The sequence below is a fragment of the Heterodontus francisci genome, chromosome 32 (genome assembly GCF_036365525.1).
Source record: "Heterodontus francisci isolate sHetFra1 chromosome 32, sHetFra1.hap1, whole genome shotgun sequence".
Classification (NCBI taxonomy): Eukaryota; Metazoa; Chordata; class Chondrichthyes; order Heterodontiformes; family Heterodontidae; genus Heterodontus; species Heterodontus francisci.
The window spans coordinates 53645220-53651260 of NC_090402.1; positions in this window are offsets into that span (position 1 = coordinate 53645220).

Sequence of the window (6041 nt, forward strand, 5' to 3'; positions counted from 1 at the left end):
GCTGGGTGGGTGGTATTTGGATGCTGGGTGGGTGGTATTTGGATGCTGGGTAGGTAATATTTGGGTGCTGGGTGGGTGGTATTTGGATGCTGGGTGGGTGGTATTTGGATGCTGGGTGGGTGGTATTTGGATGCTGGGTAGGTAATATTTGGGTGCTGGGTGGGTGGTATTTGGATGCTGGGTGGGTGGTATTTGGATGCTGGGTGGGTGGTATTTGGATGCTGGGTAGGTAATATTTGGGTGCTGGGTGGGTGGTATTTGGGTGCTGGGTGGGTGGTATTTGGATGCTGGGTAGGTGGTATTTGGATGCTGGGTAGGTAATATTTGGGTGCTGGGTGGGTGGTATTTGGATGCTGGGTGGGTGGTATTTGGATGCTGGGTGGGTGGTATTTGGATGCTGGGTAGGTAATATTTGGGTGCTGGGTGGGTGGTATTTGGATGCTGGGTGGGTGGTATTTGGATGCTGGGTAGGTGGTATTTGGATGCTGGGTAGGTAATATTTGGGTGCTGGGTGGGTGGTATTTGGATGCTGGGTGGGTGGTATTTGGATGCTGGGTGGGTGGTATTTGGATGCTGGGTAGGTAATATTTGGATGCTGGGTGGGTGGTATTTGGATGCTGGGTAGGTAATATTTGGGTGCTGGGTGGGTGGTATTTGGGTGCTGGATGGGTGATATTTGGATGCTGGGTAGGTAATATTTGGGTGCTGGGTGGGTGGTATTTGGGTGCTGGGTGGGTGGCATTTGGATGGTGGGTGGGTGGTATTTGGCTGGTGGGTAGGTGGTATTTGGATGCTGGGTGGGCGGTATTTAGATGCTGGGTGGGTGGTATTTGGATGTTGGGTGGGTGGTATTTGGATGCTGGGTGTGTGGTATTTGGATGCTGGGTGGTGGTATTTGGGTGCTGGGTGGGTAATATTTCGGTGCTGGTTGGTGGCATTTGGGTGCTGGGTGGTGGTATTTGGGTGCTGGGTAGGTGATATTTAGGTGCTGGGTGGTTGGTATTTGGGTGCTGGGTGGTGGTATTTGGGTGCTGGGTGGGTGATATTTGGGTGCTGGGTAGGTGATATTTGGGTGCTGGGTGAGTGGTATTTGGGTGCTGGGTGGGTAATATTTGGGTGCTGGGTGGGTGGTATTTGGGTGCTGGGTGGAGGTATTTGGGTGCTGTGTAGGTAATATTTGGGTGCTGGGTGGGTGGCATTTGGATGCTGGGTGGGTGGTATTTGGGTGCTGGGTGGGTAGTATTTGGATGCTGGGTGGGTGGTATTTGGATGTTGGGTGGGTGATATTTGGGTGCTGGGTGGTGATATTTGGGTGCTGGGTGGGTGATATTTGGGTGCTGGGTGGGTAGTATTTGGAGGCTGGGTAGGTGATATTTGGGTGCTGGGTAGGTGATATTTGGGTGCTGGGTGGTGGTATTTGGGTGCTGGGTGGGTGATATTTGGGTGCTGGGTAGGTGATATTTGGGTGCTGGGTGGGTGGTATTTGGGTGCTGGGTGGGTGGTATTTGGATGCTGGGTGGGTGGTATTTGGATGCTGGGTAGGTAATATTTGGGTGCTGGGTGGGTGGTATTTGGGTGCTGGGTGGGTGGTATTTGGATGCTGGGTAGGTGGTATTTGGATGCTGGGTAGGTAATATTTGGGTGCTGGGTGGGTGGTATTTGGATGCTGGGTGGGTGGTATTTGGATGCTGGGTGGGTGGTATTTGGATGCTGGGTAGGTAATATTTGGGTGCTGGGTGGGTGGTATTTGGATGCTGGGTGGGTGGTATTTGGATGCTGGGTAGGTGGTATTTGGATGCTGGGTAGGTAATATTTGGGTGCTGGGTGGGTGGTATTTGGATGCTGGGTGGGTGGTATTTGGATGCTGGGTGGGTGGTATTTGGATGCTGGGTAGGTAATATTTGGATGCTGGGTGGGTGGTATTTGGATGCTGGGTAGGTAATATTTGGGTGCTGGGTGGGTGGTATTTGGGTGCTGGGTGGGTGGCATTTGGATGGTGGGTGGGTGGTATTTGGATGGTGGGTAGGTGGTATTTGGATGCTGGGTGGGCGGTATTTAGATGCTGGGTGGGTGGTATTTGGATGTTGGGTGGGTGGTATTTGGATGCTGGGTGTGTGGTATTTGGATGCCGGGTGGTGGTATTTGGGTGCTGGGTGGGTAATATTTCGGTGCTGGTTGGTGGCATTTGGGTGCTGGGTGGTGGTATTTGGGTGCTGGGTAGGTGATATTTAGGTGCTGGGTGGTTGGTATTTGGGTGCTGGGTGGTGGTATTTGGGTGCTGGGTGGGTGATATTTGGGTGCTGGGTAGGTGATATTTGGGTGCTGGGTGAGTGGTATTTGGGTGCTGGGTGGGTAATATTTGGGTGCTGGGTGGGTGGTATTTGGGTGCTGGGTGGAGGTATTTGGGTGCTGTGTAGGTAATATTTGGGTGCTGGGTGGGTGGCATTTGGATGCTGGGTGGGTGGTATTTGGGTGCTGGGTGGGTAGTATTTGGATGCTGGGTGGGTGGTATTTGGATGTTGGGTGGGTGATATTTGGGTGCTGGGTGGTGATATTTGGGTGCTGGGTGGGTGATATTTGGGTGCTGGGTGGGTAGTATTTGGAGGCTGGGTAGGTGATATTTGGGTGCTGGGTAGGTGATATTTGGGTGCTGGGTGGTGGTATTTGGGTGCTGGGTGGGTGATATTTGGGTGCTGGGTAGGTGATATTTGGGTGCTGGGTGGGTGGTATTTGGGTGCTGGGTGGGTAATATTTGGGTGCTGGGTGGGTGGTATTTGGGTGCTGGGTAGGTAATATTTGGGTGCTGGGTGGGTGGTATTTGGGTGCTGGGTAGGTGATATTTGGGTGCTGGGTGGTGATATTTGGGTGCTGGGTGGTGATATTTGGGTGCTGGGTGGGTGATATTTGGGTGCTGGGTGGGTAGTATTTGGGTGCTGGGTGGGTGGTATTTGGGTGCTGGTTGGGTGGCATTTGGATGGTGGGTAGGTGGTATTTGGATGCTGGGTGGGCGGTATTTAGATGCTGGGTGGGTGGTATTTGGATGTTGGGTGGGTGGTATTTGGATGCTGGGTGTGTGGTATTTGGATGCCGGGTGGTGGTATTTGGGTGCTGGGTGGGTAATATTTTGGTGCTGGTTGGTGGCATTTGGGTGCTGGGTGGTGGTATTTGGGTGCTGGGTAGGTGATATTTAGGTGCTGGGTGGTTGGTATTTGGGTGCTGGGTGGTGGTATTTGGGTGCTGGGTGGGTGATATTTGGGTGCTGGGTAGGTGATATTTGGGTGCTGGGTGGGTGGTATTTGGGTGCTGGGTGGGTAATATTTGGGTGCTGGGTGGGTGGTATTTGGGTGCTGGGTGGAGGTATTTGGGTGCTGTGTAGGTAATATTTGGGTGCTGGGTGGGTGGTATTTGGGTGCTGGGTGGGTGGTATTTGGATGCTGGGTGGGTGGTATTTGGATGCTGGGTGGGTAGTATTTGGAGGCTGGGTAGGTGATATTTGGGTGCTGGGTAGGTGATATTTGGGTGCTGGGTGGTGGTATTTGGGTGCTGGGTGGGTGATATTTGGGTGCTGGGTAGGTGATATTTGGGTGCTGGGTGGGTGGTATTTGGGTGCTGGGTGGGTAATATTTGGGTGCTGGGTGGGTGGTATTTGGGTGCTGGGTAGGTGATATTTGGGTGCTGGGTGGTGATATTTGGGTGCTGGGTGGTGATATTTGGGTGCTGGGTGGGTGATATTTGCGTGCTGGGTGGGTAGTATTTGGATGCTGGGTGGGTGATATTTGGGTGCTGGGTGGTGATATTTGGGTGCTGGGTGGGTGATATTTGGGTGCTGGGTGGTGATATTTGGGTGCTGGGTGGGTGATATTTGGGTGCTGGGTGGGTAGTATTTGGATGCTGGGTAGGTCATATTTGGGTGCTGGTGGGTGGTATTTGGGTGCTGGGTGGTGGTATTTGGGTGCTGGGTGGGTGGTATTTGGGTGCTGGGTGGTGGTATTTGGGTGCTGGGTGGGTGATATTTGGGTGCTGGGTAGGTGATATTTGGGTGCTGGGTGGGTGGTATTTGGGTGCTGGGTGGGTAATATTTGGGTGCTGGGTGGGTGGTATTTGTGTGCTGGGTGGAGGTATTTGGGTGCTGGGTAGGTAATATTTGGGTGCTGGGTGGGTGGTATTTGGGTGCTGGGTGGGTGGTATTTGGATGCTGGGTGGGTGGTATTTGGGTGCTGGGTGGGTAGTATTTGGATGCTGGGTGGGTGGTATTTGGATGTTGGGTGGGTGATATTTGGGTGCTGGGTGGGTAGTATTTGGATGCTGGGTAGGTGATATTTGGGTGCTGGGTGGTGATATTTGGGTGCTGGGTGGGTGATATTTGGGTGCTGGGTGGGTAGTATTTGGATGCTGGGTAGGTGATATTTGGGTGCTGGGTAGCTGATATTTGGGTGCTGGGTGGGTAATATTTGGGTGCTGGGTGGGTGGTATTTGGGTGCTGGGTGGAGGTATTTGGGTGCTGTGTAGGTAATATTTGGGTGCTGGGTGGGTGGTATTTGGGTGCTGGGTGGGTGGTATTTGGATGCTGGGTGGGTGGTATTTGGGTGCTGGGTGGGTAGTATTTGGAGGCTGGGTAGGTGATATTTGGGTGCTGGGTAGGTGATATTTGGGTGCTGGGTGGTGGTATTTGGGTGCTGGGTGGGTGATATTTGGGTGCTGGGTAGGTGATATTTGGGTGCTGGGTGGGTGGTATTTGGGTGCTGGGTGGGTAATATTTGGGTGCTGGGTGGGTGGTATTTGGGTGCTGGGTAGGTGATATTTGGGTGCTGGGTGGTGATATTTGGGTGCTGGGTGGTGATATTTGGGTGCTGGGTGGGTGATATTTGCGTGCTGGGTGGGTAGTATTTGGATGCTGGGTGGGTGATATTTGGGTGCTGGGTGGTGATATTTGGGTGCTGGGTGGGTGATATTTGGGTGCTGGGTGGTGATATTTGGGTGCTGGGTGGGTGATATTTGGGTGCTGGGTGGGTAGTATTTGGATGCTGGGTAGGTCATATTTGGGTGCTGGTGGGTGGTATTTGGGTGCTGGGTGGTGGTATTTGGGTGCTGGGTGGGTGGTATTTGGGTGCTGGGTGGTGGTATTTGGGTGCTGGGTGGGTGATATTTGGGTGCTGGGTAGGTGATATTTGGGTGCTGGGTGGGTGGTATTTGGGTGCTGGGTGGGTAATATTTGGGTGCTGGGTGGGTGGTATTTGGGTGCTGGGTGGAGGTATTTGGGTGCTGGGTAGGTAATATTTGGGTGCTGGGTGGGTGGTATTTGGGTGCTGGGTGGGTGGTATTTGGATGCTGGGTGGGTGGTATTTGGGTGCTGGGTGGGTAGTATTTGGATGCTGGGTGGGTGGTATTTGGATGTTGGGTGGGTGATATTTGGGTGCTGGGTGGGTAGTATTTGGATGCTGGGTAGGTGATATTTGGGTGCTGGGTGGTGATATTTGGGTGCTGGGTGGGTGATATTTGGGTGCTGGGTGGGTAGTATTTGGATGCTGGGTAGGTGATATTTGGGTGCTGGGTAGGTGATATTTGGGTGCTGGGTGGGTGGTATTTGGGTGCTGGGTGGTGATATTTGGGTGCTGGGTGGGTGATATTTGGATGCTGGGTGGGTCGTATTTGGATGCTGGGTAGGTGATATTTGGGTGCTGGGTGGTGATATTTGTGTGCTGGGTGGGTAGTATTTGGATGCTGGGTGGGTGATATTTGGATGCTGGGTGGGTCGTATTTGGATGCTGGGTGGGTGATATTTGGATGCTGGGTGGGTAGTAGTTGGGTGCTGGATGTCCTCTGTTTCAGCCTCCATTCCCTCGCTGTCTCAGTGCTGCCGCTTTGGCGACTGAGCGGAGGTGAACGGCGGCAAGACAATGGGAAAACCTTCCATCCGTCGGCTGCGGCGGCTGTGCGCATGTGTGGCCGGCGGCGGCGGCGGGTTGGCGATTGTACGCATGCTCGTGGTCGGCGTCGGCGGCGGCTGTTGTACGCATGCTCGGCGGCGGCTGTACGCATGC